Raw genomic sequence first — 22,384 nt, 5'->3', positions numbered from 1 at the left:
AAGCAGTTTTAAAAGCTAAGTGGCATAAAAGCTCCAAAGAACACCAAGGAATGGGGACAGTAGTTTTAGCAATTATTCAGACTTGTGTCCCTGGAGATGCCTTCTTACATGCTTGGGATGAGTCACTGCAGGCCTGGCTAATGAAAATAGGCAGGCAGTCCTTCAAGTCTACTTCCAGGAGACCACAACAGCACAGAAGCCTTGGAAAATCACTGAGTGCATGCTGGGGTACAAAACTCTGGTTGCCGAGGAAATGTAACAGGCCAAGTGTGCAGCTCTCAAATCAGCATCTGCAATGTGCAGCTGAGTGGCTCTGGTTTCGTGTGGCTGGGAGCAGCTGCTCGGTGCAATGCCCAGACTCAAACCCCTGCTCACTCAGCACAGTGTTGCTCATCCTCTGAGGCATCTTCCCTCTCAGCACTGACTCCAGCATTGCTCTTCTGGCCTTTTTGTCTGGTCTGTATGATCATTGTTTACCTCTCTGAGCTCCTTGAGCAGAAGGTCTGTATCCTGCATTTTCCCACATTTCTATTAACGACATTACAAGCACCTCGGGAACGCTCTACAGCTCAGTCACTGGGCTACTCACTCTTCAAAGTGCATGGCCCCCAACTATGTGAAAGCCTGGAGTTCCTTCCTCTCCAAGGTCTCTCAAAGTTCTCTGTTCTTCTCTGTTTCCATTGACCCTGCCCTCGTTTATCTTCTCATCATCTCTTTCTAGGAATAGATGAATAATCTTCAAACATCTCTTCCACCACCTTCAATGCATGATTTGTCTTTGTTTCAAAGGGACAGGACTTTCTTGAATTGGAGACATGGTACTTAGGACTGCTCCCAGAGGTGAACATCCAGGCCTCCAACTCCCTCCAAAGCTATGCTTCACTTTTTTTTTTTTTTTTAACACCATGTGAACGGTTTCTCCCCAAAGCAGTGCTTCCTTCTGTTGATTCACCCTCCCCAAATGAACAAGCCAGAAGAATCCTGCAGAGCCCTTCAACTTTGACCCACATAGGAACATAGATCACTGAGCAACCCCTGTGTTTAAAAAGCAAGACTTTTAAAACAACAAAACATACCAATAGGTGATATGGCTACTACACACCCATATATTTCCACCCTTCAAAGCTCTTTTGGATACACGGTCCTTAACAATCAGAGAAGATGGATATCATTGTTCCCATTGTATAAATAATACAACAGAGGCTTGGAGCATGATGGCTTGTGCCACATCTCACAGCTGGTTGGTAGCAGAGTTCAAGAATAAAACCTTGAATTCCCAGTCTAGGGACGGCACACATCTGAGAAAGCTTTTACTCCATTATTCTGAGTGTTTACTGATTTTAAACTTTTAAGTCATCACATATCTATATATTTTCAACCTCTGTCTATAGGCAGAATGCATTAGAGAGATTTGTTAGACAGGCAATCTAGAAAAGATGACTGTTTTCAGAAGCTACTGCTCCCCAGTTCTCCTTAGGTAGAAAACCTTAATTTGTCTTTCCAAATTCACTCCACCTCAGAGAACAGCTTTGTGGATGGAAAAGCAATAATAAAAGACCAAACTCAGTCCAGCTGCAAATGATCAGCCTCTTCTCTCCATTGTGGTAAATTACAGGCTTCCCTCAGGTCCGCAGCTGCTTACGTGCCTGGTGAGCTGGTCTGAATAACTTGGCCAACTACAGGGGAGAGTGCACCCCCCTTCATCCCAGCCCCCATTTCTCATTTAACTCTACTCATTAGAGGAGGCTGGGGCTCAAGCCAGGTTAACATGTCAATAAGTCACCAAGGAAATGCAAAAATTGACAGCTGAGGAATCCCAGCTCCCAGCCTTCTCCACTACAGAAACCCTCACAAAACAGGTTTCTCAGCCTCCTTGTCAGGTCACTTAAATGAGTAGTGACATTTGAGTCCCAGAGAGTAATTAATTTCCTCTGTCTCCAATAGCACCTCATATTTTTAATGAATTTTTACAAGTCTCAGATCCTCCAGCTTCCCAGCTCCCTCCCGAGTCCCATTGTTCCCCAAGGTCCCATAACGAATAGCTCCCACTCCTATTTGCCTTGCAAACTCACATAAACTGGAAATGATAAATACATTATCTGGGCTTTTTAATGGACCATTGTTTAATTTTCTATGCTTGTCTGGTTGGGGAAGAGATGAATATTACCTTGTGGAGAATAAGATTTCTATTCCATTTAAGAGGGGGCTGGGGGTAATCTATGGCAGGAAAACAACACTCTGTTCATCCTAATAGGCAGTGCTAATTAAAAGTGTTCAGAAGGGACATCCATCTACCAGTCTGTGATTCATTCAGCATTATCCCTGGTAAACAAGAAATAGATACTGCAATGAATGCTTCTAATTTGTCAAAAGAATAGGCATTTTCAATTGTGCCTTCTTGGCTCCCTGTATGAAGTAGAGATTTCAGTGTTGCCATCATTTAAAAGTTTAGGACCTCAAAATAACCGTACTTGCTCCTCAAGCTTGTAAATCTCCAAGTCTGTTTTCTATGTAGAAATATTTATCTTGCATATGGTTTGACTTCAGTCTCAACAATTGAGAACGGTTCCTTCTGTTGGTAAATATATTAAAACAGAGGGCATTTGAGGAGAGCTAATATAGTTGTGTTTAAAATCAAACCAATTTGAGACCACCTACTGGGAGAGGCAGAAAATCCAGACAGGAAAACTTGAGACTCCTAATGATGCTTACTAGGTGCTTAAAGAAAAGAAGAAAGGGAATCCATATTCCCTTTCTCTAACTGCAAACACAAAGTAGACCAGAGAAAAGCCACCCTAAGCTGCTATTCCCAAAGGCTCCATAAGCCCTCCAGGGGGTTTTAAGGAGGAACACAAAACACAAAAACCATCACTTGAAGAGGACTCAGACACATTTGTGAACCATCTTCCCACAGAGGAAGATTTCTCTGATACCAGCGAGAGTCAACCAGCCTCAAATATTTACCTTTGTGTTGTGCAAAAGAGTCCCTCACTCATGAAGATTTAGAGCCAGGGTTCACCACCATGTCTTGCTGGATGCTGAAAACAAATAAAACAAGATGTTTAAAAAAGTAAACAATCATTTAATGGTCTTGTTTTTCTACCCTCTCTTTCATTTAAGAAACATTTACTAACTTCCTACGATATACCAGGCACTGGAAATACAGAGGGGGATAAAACAAAGACACCACCACCAACAAAAGAAACCCACAAAGACAGCCCATTTTAAGTACTCTGCAAGAGGGGGTACACAACGCCTTTAAGGATCAGGATATATGTGTGTGTGTCAGTGGGTGTCTCTTCCCCAGGAACATGCGTGTACACATTCACATGCATATCTACACATACACAGTAGTGTGTAGGAAATTTTTTTTTAAGATTTTATTTATCTGAGAGAGAGCATGAGACAGGGAAGGGCCAGAGGGAGAAGCAGACTCCCCACTGAGCAGGGAGCCCAATGCTGGGCTGGATCCCGGGACTCTGAGATCATGACCTGAGCCGAAGGCAGCCGCTTAACCGACTGAACCACCCTGGTACCCTGTGTGTAGGAATTTTTAAAGAACTTCTCCAATTTGTAATTCATCTGACTCTCTTAAAGGCTTGAGCTCTGCCTTGAGATCAGTAAAGAAGAGGGCACGGAGAAAATGTCAAGAGTCTTAAAAGTGATCATACCCTTTAATCTGTAATTCACCTTTAGGATTCCTTCTCAAGGAAACAATCATGAATGCAGGCCAATATTTATGCACACAGATTATGATCACAATGTTATTTGTAAGAGGGAAACAATCCATATAGGAAATGATAAAGTGAATGTTACTTATTTCTACATGGAAGAATATTATGCACATATAAAAATAATTTAAAAAATTTTCAGGATATGAGAAAATATGTATAATAAAATTATAAAATTTGAGTGCATCCATGTAGAAGTTGGTTTTAAAAAATATACCAACTGTTGGGGCGCCTGGGTGGCTCAGTCGTTAAGCGTCTGCCTTCGGCTCAGGTCATGGTCTCAGGGTCCTGGGATCAAGCCCCACATCGGGCTCCCTGCTTGGCAGGAAGCCTGCTTCTCCCTCTCCCACTCCCCCTGCTTGTATTTCCTTTCTCACTGTGTCTCTCTCTGTCAAATAAATAAATAAAATCTTAATAAAAAAAAATATACCAACTGTTAACAGTGGCTCTCTGTAGCATGATTGTAGGTTATTTTTCTCTTGTCTTTACGCTTTCCAAGTTTTCTACAAAGATCATGCATTATTTTCTAGACAGTAAGTAAACATACAAATAGAAGTTTCAGGTGCAACATCGCCATTTCTGCGTCACTTCTCCTGCATGCCCCTATTAAATGGAAGACTCCATGCTCTCCAGCACCAATTCCAATCTGCAGGTAACACTGCACTGGGATGGTCCATTTCCACCTCTGCCTCTCTCTAGCCTTAGTAAGCCTTATTTCCTGGGAATGTAGCCCAGAGACAAGTTCATGGTCACCACTTAATGTTTGCTGCATAAAAGAATGAATGAATGTATGAATGAATGAATGAATGAAGACTTAATAAATGGAACCAACTTGACGAAAATTACATTAAGAAAAGTGTTCATTCAAAATAATTGGTGACAATAAAAGTTAAGTTCCATATGGATTCACAGAAGATAGAAGATGGAAAGCAGAGAGAGAATCATTTTTCAGGGAAGAATAGATGAATAAAGAATAGATGAAAAAAAAAAAAGAGAGAGAGAGAAACTCAACATAATGGAATATCACAGCCTACTGATCTTCCAATATGTTCCAAGACCAAGAATCTGCTTAAGGCAGGAATATTTATCTAGTAACAACATCCCATTATGGCAACTATTTTACATGTTTGGACTTACATGTACATACACTAAGTAGATACTTGTTATTAGTTTTAATCAGCAAGGGCTGGCTGACTCCCTACTCAAAGAAAATGAAAGCTAAAGTATAGATTATTGTAATGTTTTATACAAATTCAATTTAGTTTACTCATAAAACTAGTGAAATAGACCCAGGATATTAAGTTATAGTTATATTTTTCTCTGGAGGTAGATCTGGTTTGAATCTCATCTCTCTTTTACAAGATGGAAAATCTTGGACAAGTTATTTGACCTCTGTCAGGCTCAGTTTTCTTACATATAAAATGGGATAATATAACACCAACCTGGTAGGGTTATTGAAGGAAACAAAATGAGAGAAAGCATGGCATTCAAAATAGACTTCAAGCTCGAACCTGGAGCTTTTTAAAATTTTTTATTTATTTATTTATTTTTTTATTATGTTATGTTAATCACCGTACATTACATCATTAGTTTTTGATGTCGTGTTCCATGATTCATTGCGTATAATACCCAGTGCTCCATTCAATACGTGCCCCCTCTTTAATACCCATCACCAGGCTAACTCATTCCCCCACACCCCTCCCCTCTAGAACCTTCAGTTTGTTTCTCAGAGTCCATAGTCTCTCATGGTTCGTCTCCCCCTCCGATTTCCCCGCCTTCATTTTTCCCTTCCTAGTATCTTCTTTTTTTTTTTAACATATACTGTATTATTTGTTTCAGAGGTACAGGTCTGTGATTCAACAGTCTTATGCAATTCACAGCGCTCACCATAGCACATACCCTCCCCAATGTCTATCACCCAGCCACCCCATCCCTCTCACCCCCACTACTCCAGCAACCCTCAGTTTGTTTCCTGAGATTAAGAATTCCTCATATCAGTGAGATCATATGATACATGTCTTTCTCTGATTGACTTATTTTGCTCAGCATAATACCCTCCAGTTCCATCCATGTCGTTGCAAATGGCAAGATCTCATTCCTTTTGATGGCTGCATAATATTCCATTGTATATATATACCACTTCTTCTTTATCCATTCACCTGTCAATGGACATCTTGGCTCTTTCCATAGTTTGGCTATTGTGGACATTGCTGCTATAAACATTGGGGAGCACATACCCCTTCATATCACTACATTTGTATCTTTGGGGTAAATACCCAGTAGTGCAATTGCTGGGTCATAGGGTAGCTCTATTTTCAACTTTTTGAGGAACCTCTATACTGTTTTCCAGAGTGGCTGCACCAGCTTGCATTCCCACCAACAGTGTAGGAGGGTACCCCTTTCTCCGCATCCCCACCAACATCTGTCATTTCCTGACTTGTTAATTTTAGCCATTCTGACTGGTGTGAGGTGGTATCTCATTGAGCAGAACCTGGAGCTTTTAACATATACCAGTCTTCCATTTTATTATGTGCTTTGGCATACGTTGAACACTGCACAAATATGATCTCATTTCATCCTCAGAATAGTTGTTATGAGGAGGTACTACTTTTCTACTTTATAAACTTTTTTATTTCCGTAATGTTGGTAGTACTGTCCCCTCTTTCATTTCTGATTTTAGTTATTTGAGTCTTCTCTTTTTTCTTAATCAATCTAGCTAAAAGTTTGCAAGTTTTGTCGATCTTTTTGAAGGCCAACTCTTGGTTTTGTTGGTTTGTTCTATTTTTTTTTAATTTAAATTCAATTAGCCAACATATAGTAGTATATCATTAGTGTCAGATATAGAGTTCAATAATTGATCAGTTGCATATAACACCCAGTGCCCCTCACATCACGTGCCTTCTTTAATGCCCATCACCCAATTACCCTATCCCCCTACCCACCTCCCCTCCAGCAATCCTGTTTGTTTCCTATAGTTAAGAGTCTCTCATATTTGTCTCCATCTCTGGGAAGATTTCCTCTATTTAAAAAAAAAATTCTATTTATTTCTATTTTATCTCATTTTTCCACTTTGAAGATGAGAAAACTGATGACCAATTTTAAATAGTTATTAAGTATCTGAGTCAAGATTCAAACCTCGAACGTTAGGTTCCAAAGCCTACTCTCATTAAGTGTTATGAAAAGAAGGTACTGAATCTGCGTTTGCACCAAGTCATGATTAACAACAAAATTCAGCTTATAATTGTGCTATGTCACACCATATTATTTGATATGCTACGGCTTGAACTTTATTCCCTGCCAGTCACACTTAAGTACCCTCCTATTTCTTTTCTTACTAAATATTTCAAGCATGAAGTTGAGTATAGACATAATTATAACCAAAACTTATGTACTGCCACCCAGCCTGGTCAGATATTGCCATCCTGTCATATTTGCTTCAGATATTTTCTTTTAAAAATAAACATTATAAATATAAGCAAGTTATCCCATGAATTCCTTCCTAATTCCACAAAAATAACTATACTCCTAAATTTCCATGCATGTTTTCCTGCTTCTAATACATGCTTGCATCCACAAAAAAACATACAGCAATGTTTCAATTGTTTTAAAACTTTGTTTAACTGCTTTCCCACTGTAGGCATCCATCTGAACCTTGCTTATTTTCTTAAATATGTTTTAAAGATTTTGCTGCTTTGATAGAAATGGCTTAAATTCTTTCATTTTAACATTTAGATAGTATATGTTTATATTCTGGCTTAGTCATTCATATGGATGAACATTTGGGCTATTTCCAAGCTGTGCAAAAAGGAGTTATGCTGCAGTGGACATTGTTAAGCTCCTTGGACACATATATGTGAGATTTCTCTGTGGTGTATGCATCTTCAAAGTTATTAGATGTAACACATGGCTCTACAAAGTGGGAGGAGCAATTCATACAAATCCAGCATGAGTTCATAGCATCACCAACATTTGGTATTGCCAGATTTATAAATTCTTCCAAAATGATGGACATAAAATATCTTATATTTTAGCATGGATTTCTCTAATTACAAGTGAGATTGAACATTCTTGTATTATTTTTATTTTTTATTTTTCTATTATGTTTCTTCTGCTGCTTTTATACATGCCCACGTTTTTCTATTGAGTTGTTAGAGGAGGGAGACCACACACCCTAAGCAAATAGGAAATCAGAATGCCTAGTGTGTCATATGGTCACACGTGTCATGGAAAAAGCAGAAGCAGAGGGGGTCTTGAAGAGGGCTGAGGTGGGACCTCAAGTTCCAACAAGGTAGTTAGGGAAGACTTTACCCGGAAGGTGACATCTATCAAAGTTCTAAAATTGGGGTGGGCATAAGCCATGGAAAGAAACAGCAAAATGGTAAAATGATAATATTTAATCAAAATATGTAGTGGTACTTCGGGATGTGTTATAATTATGTTCTCTGCTAATCCGCATGCTTTGGATGCAACTCTTTTGGAGTTGCATATCTTCCATTATTTATCCTGGACCAAATCTTGTCTTTTTATTTTGTTTAAAATAACACATAAAACTTATAAAATTTTAATGTAATCAACTATATTAGTACTTCCCTTTAAGGTAGGTGTGGTTTTGTTTGTTTGTTTGTTTATTCAGTACATCATTTCCTATCCTTAGGTCATAAAGACATTCTCCTATAGTTCCTTCTAAAGTTTTTTTTTTTTATTTTACATTTTTTATTGAGTTATATTTGAAATATAACATTGTGTACATTTAAGGTGTATATATAAGTTTGATACATTTATATTGCAATATGATTGTTGTAACAGCATTAGCCAGCACTTCTTTTTTTCTTTAAATTCTTTTTTTAATTTTATTTTATTATGTTATGTTAATCACCGTACATTACATCATTAGTTTTTGATGTCGTGTTCTATGATTCATTGTTTGCATATAATACCCAGTGCTCCATTCAATACGTGCCCCCTCTTTAATACCCATCACCAGGCTAACACATGCCCCCACCCCCCTCCCCTCTAGAACCCTCAGTTTGTTTCTCAGAGTCCATAGTCTCTCATGGTCCATCTCCCCCTCCGATTCCCCCCCTTCATTTTTCCCTTCCTACTATCTTTTTTTTTTTTTTTTGTAACATATAATGTATTATTTGTTTCAGAGGTACAGGTCTGTGATTCATCAGTCTTACACAATTCACAGCGCTCACCATAGCACATACCCTCCCCAATGTCTATCACCCAGCCAACCCATCCCTCCCACCCCCCACCACTCCAGCAACCCTCAGTTTAAAGTTTTTAAAGTTATGCCTCTTACATTTAATTCACTTGGAATTGATATTCTTTATATGGTGTCAGGTTAGGATTCTGTACATTTTCTGTATATTTATGGATGATCCTTGTACCATTTATATCTTAGTCTATCCTGTACAAAGTTTTCAGTCAGTATAGGGTATTTTGGGCTCTAGATCTTATTCCATTAGTCCAATTTCCTATTTCTGTGCAAATACCTGTACTACCTTAATTACTATAATTTTATCTTAAGTTTTCACAGTTGACAGGGCCTGTGCATCTGTCCATCTGCCCAGCCATCCATATATATATATATCCATTCATTATTATTATTATTATTCATAAATATTTGCTGAGACCCTAATTGTGCCAAATACTGCTTTGATCATTGAAGAGTTAATAACAAACTAAACAGATATCCCTGCTCTCATGAGCTTACATTCCAGGGAACAGAGACAGACACTAAACAAAGCAGTAAAGTACACCAGGTGATAAGTGCTGTGAAGAAATATAAAGTAGGGAAAGACCATCCAGCATATGTTAACAACTGATTTAATACATAAACTGAAAATCTAAAGGAACAATAACAACAAACCCCCCCCACCTCTTTTAACTATATACCAGACACCTAGAATTTGCAGAAAAAAATAAAAAATATTCATGCTTAGATCTATCAATAGTTTATAACTTTTGGTGAAGAACCTCTACCCCTGAGGGATGCTGTATAAAATTGCAACCTGTCCTTGCCAGGCTGTGACTACATAGGAAAGTCTATTTTAGTCACCTAGAAGGAACAGTATGGGCACACATGCATTCTGTCTGGTCCTTGACCGGTGACACAGGTCCTGGACCAGAATGAGACTGCAGTTTGTCAGCTGGACAGTATGGAAGCTTGGAAAAGTTTCCACTTTTCGAGACTTGGGAAAAAGGCCAGAGCTCCCAGAAAAACACCACTGTTTTATAAGCTGTCTGTAGGTGTTAAACAGAATATGCACTATCTTTGCTACCTTCCTCAATTCCTGGAGTAAAAGAGCCAATGGATAGTTGCTTTTTCAAGTTCGTTTGGCTTTTTTTGCCAGTTTTTCCATCTTTGGCAGTTAACACCACTACTCTGTATGAAATTTAGTATGTTTTCTGATCGACACAATTGGTCCTGTGTGACTCTGGACAAGTTATTTCACCTTTCTGAACTTCACGTTCCTCACTTTAAAATGGGATGAGAATACCTAATTGTTGGCTTGTTGTGACCATTAAGTACTGTATTGAAAGACCTTAGTAGAGTGGCTGCTATGTGGTAGGCGTGGGATAAATGGCAGGCCTTATCATTAGAATTGTTATACAGATAATTCTAGTATTTGCCAAAAATCTCTAAGACGTGCCTCCTGGTATCTGTGTGGGTCTAGAACCCCAGGCTCTCTGAGCATAGAGAAGGTAAATACATAAATTAGGACCACAAGTCCCAGTTCTGGCCCCAGCACTTTATCATCACAAACACATGAGAACTGCCTGTGTCCCAATGAGAGCTGCCACATGTAAACATCATCAACAAGTTAGGGTTACCTCATCTGCACACTCCCGAAAAACTCTACAGCAGTTGGATGGAGGTAGTAGAGCTAGAGTATATATTAATTATATCTGGGATGAACTGACTGGGGTCTGCTAATTTGCATACAGCCAATCATAGCAAAGGTAACACCCCTAGGGGAGCCAATCACAGTAAAGGAGTTCCCACTACAGAGTGAGAGAGGATCCTGAGCTTGCATAACTCCCACTACAGTGCCCCACTGACCCTCCTTTTTCCTAAAATTCCAGCCAGTCTCTGGCTAGAGGTCTAGAAATTGTTCTGACAAGAACCTTCATGCTAGATGCAATCCACAGTGTCAATACAGTGGCAGCATCCATACCCACAAGGCAACTAGTGGGCCAGCAGGTACCACCTAAAGGTTTAGGGTACTGTGACCTTTTACCTCTACTCCAAATGAATATGTTTCTGTGTGTGCATGTGGTGTAATTAAGCATTAATAAGAAGGACAGTTTAGTCAAGAGAGGTTAAATACTTTCATGTTGGATGCTTCTTTGCTATATTGAGTAATTCTATAATAAATATACATAATTGAAAATGATGATCTCTGGTTGGGTTCTGCTTATTACATCAAAGACAGCAGATGAATATAGTTCATAGGTCTTTGACCCCCAGCAGCTCTGACAGATTGATTCACTTATTCATTTATCCATCCATCCATTCATTCTTTCATTCAACAAATATTTACCGAACTGTGTTATATTCCATACATGGCTCTAGGCCCTGGTGATATAATGGTGCTCGCAGTCAAATGGGGACAGGCAAGAAAATAATGACAAGAGACTATGATTAATTCTCAGATGAGAAAGTATTGGCTGCTGAGAGAGCACAGATGGGGGCTGTTTGAGAAGGAAGTCCATGCACTTCACATTAAAGCCAGTTAAAAAACCAAACCAAACCAAACCAAATCACCTCCCCCCACCCAACCTTTGGAACTATATTGTCCTATTTGTTCCAATCCCTCTGGGTCTTCTGACATCCCTCCCACCCTTGCTCCTACATCTTGCAATGTTCCTGTGTCTACTGTCTATATCAATTCTCCTGTCCTGTTCCTTGCTTTACTCTTGGTCTTGATGGACTCTGAGCCTTCTCAACTGTGACTTTCAGCACTTCTGTACACATTGCTTTCCGTCATTCTCTGGAAAGTCACATTCTGGGCAGTTCAGGTAATGCACTGGCTCAGTTCTCTGGGAGGCCCACACTCACCCCTTTTAGCCTACTGATGTAGCCTGGCTCTTGAATAAGTTCTGGGGAGGCTCCTGTGCAAAAGTTCCTTTGAGCTCTGACCTGACCTCTCCGCATGCCCCTGGAGACAGCAGTCCCCAGCCTGGGACTGACTGCCATGTGTGTCTGATGGCCACAGTGAAGGCAGCAGGGCAGCAAGCGGATGTACTGACACAGCAGTGGGACAAGCTTGCTCCGACATTGTAAAACATCCTTGGCGGAGCGCACCAGTAAACTGTCCCACTAATTAGTTGATTATTTCATTTGAGAGATCAAATACATAAATAAAATTAATAAACCCTGCAAAATACGTGCATCACTGGAAATAAAAGTATTTCTCAGGTCATTGGCTTAAACACAGACATTACACGCTAGAATAATGTTAACACCAGACAGGCAAATCACGCTGCCTTGCAGGCTGGAACATACCAGCGGCAGCTGGAGGTTGGGGAAGGGGTGGGTGGTGAGCCTTGGGATGGGTCAGAAAACACGGACGGTGTTCTCTACTCTGGCACCACCTACAGTGTGATCTTGATCAAGTCCATTTCCCCCTGACCCCCACTAATGAGCTCATTTACTCCTGAGTAAAATAAGGGGGTTGGATGGTTTCTGAAGTTTATTCCATCTATGACATTTTATGAATATGGGAATCAAATGAAAACCAGACCTGGGTTATTATGAACTTAGTGAATCAAGAATGCATAATGAAAATGAGATAAGAACCCATTGTAATATGGATTTGAGAACTTGGAGGGAACTTAGATAACATTTAACCTAACATTCACCTTATAAATAAAGGGAGAAGGGGAACAGAGTTTGCATTCACTGAGGGCCTATTATAGACCAAAAAAACCCCAAAACAAACAAACAACAACAACAAAAACTATGCTAAGGATATTCACACATCAACCCCAAGAAACTTAAACTTAAGCTCAGAGAATAAAATGTGGCCAAATCCACACAGAAAAGACCAAAATGAGGTCTCCTACTCCCTAGACAAAAACTTTTCTATCAAACTGTATTTGACTCTTATTGGGACCCCAGGCCAGGTTGCTCACTGCCCAGCAGCTCACTGGACTCTTAAGAGACACCATGGGCTGTGGGCCTTGTGTGGTCACTCTTGACCATTATATTGACATTTCACATTCTGTTCTTCCTCTGCCAATATTGTAACATCACTCTGCTATTTAGACTACCATGTTTGATAGTGAATTCAACTCTTCGAAGTATTTGAAGAAAATATCATTATATCTTTAAATAGACTCTTGGAGAGAAGAAGGGACTTGTCCAAAGTCCCATGCTAGTAAGAGGTTGAGATGGAATGCAAAGGATGTCTGACCTCAGATCATCAGTTTTTTTCTACCAAACATCAGTAACCTGAACATTTATGACTCATTATTTTTCTGATCTCACTATACTGTACAATACCCTACTTTGTTAATTACATATTTTAAATTATCTATGGTAATGAGAGTTGAGTATCTTTCCCTCCCAATATTTTCTACCATATGGTTTTTAAAAACCACAACCCATTATTCATTGTTGAATAAAAGGCATATTAAGACATATCTCAGAATATGTAAACAACCACTGCTGGGGTTAATTTATATTATTTCATAGTTTGCATGTGATTAATCCCCATTAATATGAAATTCTCCTTTGTTGGGGCGCTATGTACAATTTTAAATGGCTAATTAAAATAAACAAGAACTGAGAGAGAGCAAAGGCTGAAACCAGAACTTGTGTGCAATTCTCAAAGGTCAATTTTTAATATAAATGTAAATGCAAGTGTAAGTTGATCAGATGGGGGGAGAAGTAAAATCCGTGAAGTCTTAGAGTCCACGAAGAGGCAACACAGAGTAGTGAAAACTACTCCTCCCGAGTGAAAGACTTATCAGTCTGCAACTTCTGTGTGAATTAGAAGAAGCCCCTCAATCATTCTGAAGCTCAGTTCCCTCTTCCAAAAAATGAGGCTTTCTGGGATTATACGAAAGAATGGATGTCAGCAAGGGCTTGGTACATGTAAGCATTTGGTAGATCTATTACTAGGTCCCTGAGCCACTGCCTTCACATCTTTAGTTGATCAGAAAAATGTGGTTTTGTGAGAGCAAAGACAAGTTGATGGAGACAAAGCAAAAAGGTGATTTTTGTAAAACTAAATTTTCTCTAGTATCTATAGGAAAGGAGCCATACATAATGTATTCAACTAACTCTAAGACTTACAAATTGTGAGCTATCTGCTCTGGAAATTTGGGATCTTGGCACATTGTAGATGTATTTATCTTTCCTACCCAATACTAGGTAAATTGCTCCTTTTAAATTATGTCAATTACTATGCAAACACTTACAACTTTAAGCCAAAATAAATCCTTTGCCATAAACTTAAGATATAGGTTTGAAGATCAATTTGACAAAACATAACAAAGCCTTAAAATTTGGTTAAGCCTATGACCCACTTTTAGAAATTCATCCTAAATGAATAATTATGGATATGTCTAAAGATTTGGCCATAAAGATGTCCACATATCTTTGTAACAATGAAATATTAGAAATAAAGAGATTTGACAGCAGTGATCTGAATAAATTTTGATCTACTCATGTTATGAAGCCATTAAAACGATAATGAAGAATATTCATGCCACTAAAATAAATTCTTAACATGTAATGAAAAAAATAAGACCGTAGAATGTACAATATAAGACTACTTTTGTAAAAAGTACTTAAGTGTATAAGAAAAAGATGAAAAAAAAGTGCCCCAAATGTTATGAATTGTTATCATAAGTGTGTGGGGAATTTTATTTTCTTCTTCTTGCTTATTTGTATTTCCTAAAATGTCTACCATAAATATTTATTTTTATTTTAATTAATTAATTAATTTTTAAAGATTTTATTTATTTATTTGAGAGAGAGACAGCAAGAGAGGGAACACAAGCAGGGGGAGTGAGAGAGGGAGAAGCAGGCTTCCTGCTGAGCAGGGAGCCCGATGCGGGGCTTGATCCCAGGACCCTGGGATCATGACCTGAGCTGAAGGCAGATGCTTAACGACGAGCCACTCAGGTGCCCCTATTTATTTTTTAAAGACTTTATTTATTTATTTTAGAGAGAGAGAGAGAGAGAAAGAGAGAGACAGTGCATGGGCAGGGGGAGGGGCAGAGGGAGAGGGAGAATCTCAGGCCGACTCCGTGCTGAGCATGCAGCCCAATGCAGGGCTTGATCTCAGGACCCTGAGATCATGACCTGAGCTGAAATCAAGAGTAGGACGCTTAACCAACTGAGCCACCCAGGCACCCCATTTGTTTTTATTTTAGAACGTACTGATCCTCTCAAATGTATATTAAAATCATGCCATAAACAACATGAAAACACAAACAACAGTCTGGTAAACCATATTTGTACAGAAATTTTTGATAAATGCAATATATTTATTCTATAAAAGTTAAGCAAATTGATAAGAAGAATATTTTGATACTCTAATAAATAAGAAAAGGACATGAATAAAATAATTAATACAATGAATAAACAGGTATATGGAAATACTCAAGTTTAGAAGCAATCAAACACATGCAAATTAATAAAATTTGGTGGCTTTTAAAACCTATTACATTAGCATAGTTTATACAAAAAGAGACCAAAAGACAACTGTTTAATAATTAGTGCTAGTAGGGAGATAGATGTTTGCATACATTATAGGTAGAAGTTTAAAATGGTACAATATAATCTTATTTTTGACTGACTAAATGATCCTACTGTTGGAAATTGGGGAGTGATTCTACTTTGGGGAATGATTTAGAAATCACTCTAAACACAGAATCTATATTATGAACAAAAATGTTCAGTGTAACATTATTTGTGACAGGATAATTGGGAAAAATGCCTATCAGTGGGAAAGACAGCAACATTTTCATTACTAAATAGTGTATAGCTATTAAAGCACTATTTAAGATGCTACCTAGTAAAATGTGAATGGTTTGTTAAGTGCAAAAGCATGATTCACAACAAATATGTCTGTGCACACTCACACATTCACTCACTCACATACAGAAAGAGATGGCAAGAAAATATGCCAAGAATTTTTAAAGTTACTATCTTTGGGTTACAGAATTAAATTTTTCTTTTTTTTTTTCCTTCTATGTGCCTGTGCGTGTGTGTGTATGTGTGTGTGTGTGTGTTTCAAACTTCCTTCAATGAGTATGGGTTAGTTTTATAATGTGAAAACCCTCCTGTATGAAATAAAAATAGAAAAGTTTTTGATCTTCTTGTGCCCTTAGGAAAGTCTACAGGAGCTAGCCTTCAATGAAGTAATAGCCAGAGGAGTACTTGCCCATTTAACTAAGTTAAGAAAGTTGCTAGAGGAAAAACAAAGCAATAGAAGTTAAAGGTAGTTTGCAATCAATTTAAAGTCTGGTAGGTATCTTATGGGGAGCATATTCAGCTGCAGAAAACCATGCAAGGAAATAGGAAGATAAATTATATTTCTTTATCTTTTAAATGTGTGCTTAGGGGAAAAAAAGGAGGAGGGTGACCATAATGAACAGAAAGGCATTAGAATAGAATATCAAAGCAGGCAGGTATAATGCAGTTCATTGTTGTTCTCCTTCAACTAACTTCGATTTGCGGAACAAATTGGTGCCATGTGTATAGGAACAACAAAATCGCAACTGGTCACTGAGCTTCCTAAGAAACAGGCCTTGACTTGGATGCTTGTTTGCTGGACAACAGAAGCTGGGAGAGATATGCAGGCTGTTCAGGGAGACTTAGAAAATATTTGTGCAACCAGTATATATGCATTCTACTCCCACTTGTTACTAATTCATTGCCAAACTCCTTGGGACTCAGTTTCCTTATTTACACAGTAAGTGTTCATTTGCTCATTAAATATGTACCAAGTGCCCAACACCGTGCAGGGCAATGGGACAGAATGGTGAACAAGACAGACCATGACCTCTTCTCTGTCTTACGTTCTATGGGGGAAACCCCATTGCAGAGCAGTGCACTGTTAAGTGTGGCTTCTGGAATAAGGCTCGCTGGGTTATGATCCCAGTTCTAAAGCTCCTACTTCAAACACTTTTACCACTTCATCTCTCTGAATCCAGCTTTTGCCATGCCTCCTGCTATGACCCTATTCTGAACTATCACCATCTTTCAGCTTGATTACTACAATAGTATGGTCACTGGCTTCCCCCTTCAGTCTGGTCTCACCAAAGCAGCTAGGCTAGTTCTTAAGTAAATTAAGTAAGTAAGTAAGTAAGTAAGTAAATAAATAAATAAATAAATAAATAAAATGAAGGGGAAAAAAAGATAATTGATTGAGACCAAGAGAGAGATCAAGTCATTGTTTTCCATTTTACTCAGTACGAGTCAAAGTCCTAATCATGGTCACCAAACCCTGACCTTGATCCAGCTTCTGGCTACTGCTCTGATTGCATTCCTGACTGTGTGTCCCCCTGTTTAATATGTTCTGCCTAAACTGCCTCCCTTCCAACATGCTAGACCCTCTTCCTGCTGTGGGGCTTTTGCACTGGCTATTGTCTCTGACTGAAAAGTACTTCTTCCAGATATTGCCTGGCTGGCTCCCTCACTGCGGTCATATCTGTGCTGAAATGATCTTCCGTTATTGGATGGCCTTTCCTGATTCATCTATATCAGATTTCAGCCCACATCCCAGGGCTACTGCTTTGTACAACTCCAGGGAGTGGTGTTCACATCATAGATGATGTGAATTGTGCCCCTTGGAGTCGGGCAATATACAGCCCGACAAGCTATACACAATAGCTCTGTCCACCCCCATTTCTCCACCTGTTTTGTTCTCCTTCATAGTACTTAATAACACCTGAAGCCGTTTATTAGTTAATTATTTGTTTATTGTCTCTCTTGTCCTACTGTCATGAAAGCTTCACCAGAGCAGTGATTTGGTCGGTTTTGTTTACTACTATGTCTCTAGAGATTAGAACAGCACCTGTCTTGTAATAGATACTTAGTAAATATTTACTGAGTGGATGTCTGAAAGACCTCTGGCAAGTTACTTAGCCTCTAGGCTTGCACCATCCAACATGGTAGCCATGTTGTTTATTGAGCACTTGAAATACGCCTAGTGTGACTGAGGAACTGAACTTTGAAATTTTTATTTTATTTTTTTAAAAGATTTTATTTATTTATTTGAGAGAGAGTGAAAGCGAGAGAGATCGCAGAGGGAGAGAGAGAAGCAGACTTGCTGCTGAGCAGAGAGCCTGATGCAGAGCCCGATGCAGAGCTCGATCCCAGGACCCCGGGATCATGACCTGAGCCGAAGGCAGACGCTTAACCGACTGAGCCACCCAGGCGCCTCTCTTTTTTACTTTTTTAAATGTTGATACTGGAGAGTTTAAAATTGCACGTGGCTTTCATTGTATTTCTATTATACTTTTTATTTTATCTAGTTTCTTCATCTGTGAAAGGACAATAATGACCCCTCTCTCACAGGGGTGTTGTAAAGTTTAGAGGCGTCAACACAGGTAAAGCACATGGTATTGTGCCCGGTATGTCCTAGCTGCTCAGTATTACTGGCCATCACCTCATCCCTGCCTCTGTATCATTGTTGCTGTTGTTGTCATTATCAAATACAGAGATTAGGTGCGTATAATGGGGATGAGTTCTTATCTGTGAGTTGAGGAAAGGCTTCATTTTGAAATCTGTTTGAGCTAAGTTCTGAAAGAGAATTATAAGTGGATTAAGTATATACTACTAAGAGGGAAGTTGGCAGGAGACATGGTGGCCAAAACATTCCCAAAGCAAAGGACAGAGCCACAATTCACATTTGAGTCTTTCTTACCCCAAAGACCATGCTCTGAACCGTCAGATGATATTACCTCTTAATAAACCCACATCAAGCGAAATGGCATTTAAGACTTAAGAGGAGAAGCTCTAGATCCTAGAAAGGGTCCATTTAACCTTGAAACAAGCAACTTCAAAATTGGATTTGATTCAGTGCTTCTCAAACTCCACGTGTGAAGATCCTTGGAAAGTGTTTTGGCCTTATTATTTGGTGTGGGAGAGCTCTATATGATAATTTACAATTTTCCTTTTATATTTTATTATAATTCCAAACATTGACATATGCATATTATAAATCATATGGGTGAATACGTTGCAAATGGGCAAAGCTATGGGATTTCTATGCTAGCTTTTGTGACTATTCTAGTAATTACCCAGAGGGATGACAGTGCTGAACATTTAATTCAGTGTTTCTCAAGCTAGGGACCAGGGACCACAGGAGGCTCATTAAAGGTCCACATGATTTTATTTTATATTTGTGCTTTTAAAGGATTCAATGGATAAGACTTAGCCAGTCCAACACTATCTCAGTAGAATTAGTGCTAAGAAAAGGTGAGATCAGATGAGAGAAAAGGAGGTATTTTTGATTGGCAATCAATTCAATTTTTTATTCAAATGCTTTGGATTATTCCAGAAAATACACATCATATTCTGTAAACTTATACGTGCTTAGGTATTATTATTATTTTCCTTCACACTATTCATATATATATGTATATATATGTATGTATTTACATATGAATATATATTCAAGCTGTCATAAGCATATTTTACATGATTATTTGCCACAAAATTTGGAAAATATTCCATATAAGACTTTGGGCATCATCATCAAATCATCTGGACCCCCCTCATGAAAAGTGTTCTTAACTCCCTGCTGCACCTGGAGGGACCATTCTAATTGGCCTCACAATATACCCAAGGGTTAAATTAATTTATGTGAACCTCACAGCTGGACAGCTGCCCAGCACTATACACTAGCAGCTGTTATTGGACACAATAAACCAAGAATCAGATTTTCTTGCAGCAAAAATAAATTTTTAACAACATCTCCCATTTCCACAGAGGCAGAATACAAGATATGATTTCTGTATGAGATGATTGTGATAGAAGCCTCCTCGGAGGAAGGGTGTCATTTTCTAAGTCAAGGCCCTGTCCTGCCACATTATTTAAGCACAACATGACATGGAAATACATTTAATAGGATTTGGCTACAGGCAAAAACTCTGAAAAAAGTACAAGGATTCTAAGAATTTGCTGCTGAGTTATGCATGGAATTCAGAATTTACTAGAATTGAAATCCTTAAGACAATCTTTGGCTCATCACAAAACAAAACTCCTCTCAAATGTAGCTATACTAGTACACTCATTATAATAATAGTCATCATATTCCCAGAACCAAGGAGAAGATAAAAAATGCATCTTTATATTTATTTCACAATTCAAATCCACTGAAATCATCTTTCTTCAGCACATGTTAAATAACTGGCACTTCACCAGAACCTTGGCAATTACCTATTTATTAGTAATAACAGACAGCTATAGCACTTGCTCAGGTGCATTACATATCTATAATTTTGCAACAATATCGCAAGATAGGTATGATGCTGTCATCATCTTTGATTCAAGTGTTTGGATAGTTTAGTAGTGAGTCATCTTGCACCACTCATAAAAGGGAAACCTGTTTAAGGATGGAGAAACAATATAGAAAAAGCCTGGATCCCTGCAACCCCTAATGGAGCAGAGCTACCATCCCAGCTCTGCCCAACTACCCCAGGACTATTACGTGAGGTAGAGAAATGCTCTATTTTTTTTTTTTTAATTCTATTATGTTATGTTAATCACCATACATTACATCATTAGTTTTTGATGTAGTGTTCCATGATTGTTTGCCCGTATAACACCCAGTGCTCCACGCAGAACGTGCCCTCTTTAATACCCATAACCAGGCTAACCCATCCCCCCACACCCCTCCCCTCTAGAACCCTCAGTTTGTTTCTCAGAGTCCATAGTCTCTCATGGTTCGTCTCCCCCTCCGATTTCCCCCCCTTCATTCTTCCCTTCCTGCTATCTTCTTCTTTTTTTTTTTTTTTAGTATATAATGTATTATTTATTTCAGAGGTACAGGTCTATGATTCAACAGTCTTACACAATTCACAGTGCTCACCATAACACATACCCTCTCCAGTGTCTCTCACCCAGCCACCCTATCCCTCCCACCCCCCACCACTCCAGCAACCCTCAGTTTGTTTCCTGAGATTAAGAATTCCTCATATCAGAGGCGGAGCAAGATGGTGGAGGAGTAGGAGACCTGGATTTCATCTGGTCTCAGGAATTCAGCTGGATAGGGATCAAACCATTCTGAACACCTACAAACTCAACAGGAGATCGAAGAAAAGAATAGCAACAACTCTCTGAACAGAAAAGCGACCACTTTCTGGAAGGTAGGATGTGCGGAGAAGTGAATCCGAGGCGATATTCGGGAGGATAGACGGCGGGGGAGGGGCCTCTGTCCGCCGCTTCTGGCAAGTGATAGAGCTGCGGAGCACAAAATCGGAATTTTTAGAAGTCTGCTCCACTGAGGGACGTCACTCTGGTGGCTAAGCGGGGGGTGGAACCCTCGCGGGACAGTGTGGTCTCAGGACCCTCGGGGTCACAGAAAGACCGGGGGTGCCTGAGTGCGGCAGAGCTCCCAGGTATTGGAGCGGGGAAGCCGCTGCAGAGACGGAGCCGAGGAGTGGGCTCTCAGCTCAGGGTTGCCATAAACCATGATCTGCAGCACAGTCGGGCCACTACTTCTCCAGCAGGGACCCAACAAGCAGCAGATCCGGGGAGACTCACCTTCTTCCCCCAGGAGGAGAGGTGCGGGAGCACACTGCAGGGATCTGCTGGGTTTGGAGACTCCACACGGGGTCGGGTGCCAGAGATAGAAACGTGCGGTCACAGGCCGGGTGAGCACGGAGTGTGGCCGGAGACCGGGGAGACGGGAGTGACTGACGGCTTTTCTCTGGGGGCTCACTGAGGAGTGGGGCCCCGAGTTCTGGGCTTCTACGGGGTGGAGATTGGGAGGCTGCCATTTTCACTCTTGGCCTCCAAAGCTGTATGGAAAGCTTGCAGGGAACAAAAGCTCCTGAGCAAACCCGAGCAGATTACTTAGCCCGGACAGGGCAAGGGCGGGGCAATCCCGCCTCCGGCAAAGACATTTGGAAACCACGGCAACAGGCCCTTCCCCCAGAAGATCAGAGAGAACAGCCAGCCACGACCAAGTTTACCGATCAATGAGAATGGCAGAATTCCAGCGCTAGGGGAATACTGCACATAGAATTCATGGCTTTTTTACCATGATTCTGTAGTCCTTCAAAGTTAATTTTTTTTAACTCTTTTTTTTTTTAATTTTTCTTTTTCCCTTTTTCAGCCAACATCTTATCAATCCCTTTTTTAAAAAAAATTTTTATTTTTCCTTTTTAGAGTCATATTCTATCCCTTCATAGTAGTTACCCATATTTTTGGCATATATATATAAGTTGTTCTCTCTTTAAAATTTTGAGATAGTTTCTTCTAACAGATCAAAATATACCCTAAATCTCTAGTGTATGGTTTTTTTCTACTCCCCTGCCTGATCACATTCTCTCCCCCCCCCTTTTTTTTTAATCCTCTTCTTTCTTTTTTCAAACAACTTCTTATCAATTCCTTTTATAAAATTTTTTATAATTTCCATCTTTACAGTCATATTCCATCCCTTCATCATATCAACCCT

The 22,384-nt window shown here is 39.5% G+C and overlaps 1 protein-coding gene across 7 annotated transcripts in view; it reads right to left on the bottom strand.

Moving 5' to 3' along the window:
* DAB1 (DAB adaptor protein 1) overlaps positions 1–22,384 on the bottom strand; it is a 1,108,242-nt gene that overhangs the window by 577,656 nt on the left and 508,202 nt on the right. For all 7 annotated transcript variants that reach the window (XM_078073084.1, XM_078073083.1, XM_078073085.1 and 4 more), the window contains one exon: positions 2,965–3,038. The gene's annotated coding sequence lies outside the window, so the exon portion shown is untranslated. The remainder of the gene's footprint in view (positions 1–2,964; positions 3,039–22,384) is intronic.

This window comes from Halichoerus grypus, chromosome 5 (genome assembly GCF_964656455.1).
Source record: "Halichoerus grypus chromosome 5, mHalGry1.hap1.1, whole genome shotgun sequence".
Lineage (NCBI taxonomy): Eukaryota > Metazoa > Chordata > Mammalia > Carnivora > Phocidae > Halichoerus > Halichoerus grypus.
This window is presented reverse-complemented; position numbering and strand designations above follow the sequence as displayed.